This window comes from Fukomys damarensis, unplaced genomic scaffold, assembly GCF_012274545.1.
Source record: "Fukomys damarensis isolate Sample0158 unplaced genomic scaffold, DMR_v1.0_HiC HiC_scaffold_37, whole genome shotgun sequence".
Classification (NCBI taxonomy): Eukaryota; Metazoa; Chordata; class Mammalia; order Rodentia; family Bathyergidae; genus Fukomys; species Fukomys damarensis.
Window position 1 is genome coordinate 8,815,649 of NW_022900949.1, and position 223 is coordinate 8,815,871.

Below are 223 nucleotides of genomic sequence, written 5' to 3' on the forward strand. Positions count from 1 at the left end.
GACATCAGCTGGAATGGTTGTGGGGAGGGGACGGTGGTGGCTCCCCAGGTCCTGCCTGCCGCCCCTCCCTAGGTTCAGCTGTTTTGGGGGACCCCGGGCACTGAATGGGGGACGGCTGCGGTGTGGGTGGCTTGCCTTGTTTTAAGAGTTTAAATCTTGATTTTTGTTTCATTTTTCTTTCCTTTTTTTTTTTTTTTTTTTTTTTTTTTTTTTTTTTTTTTTT

At 45.7% G+C, this 223-nt stretch overlaps 1 protein-coding gene across 1 annotated transcript in view; it reads right to left on the reverse strand.

Annotated features, from left to right (window-relative positions):
* The window catches only part of Pias4 (protein inhibitor of activated STAT 4), a 17,336-nt gene that overhangs the window by 723 nt on the left and 16,390 nt on the right, over positions 1-223 (reverse strand). The window lies entirely within an intron of this gene.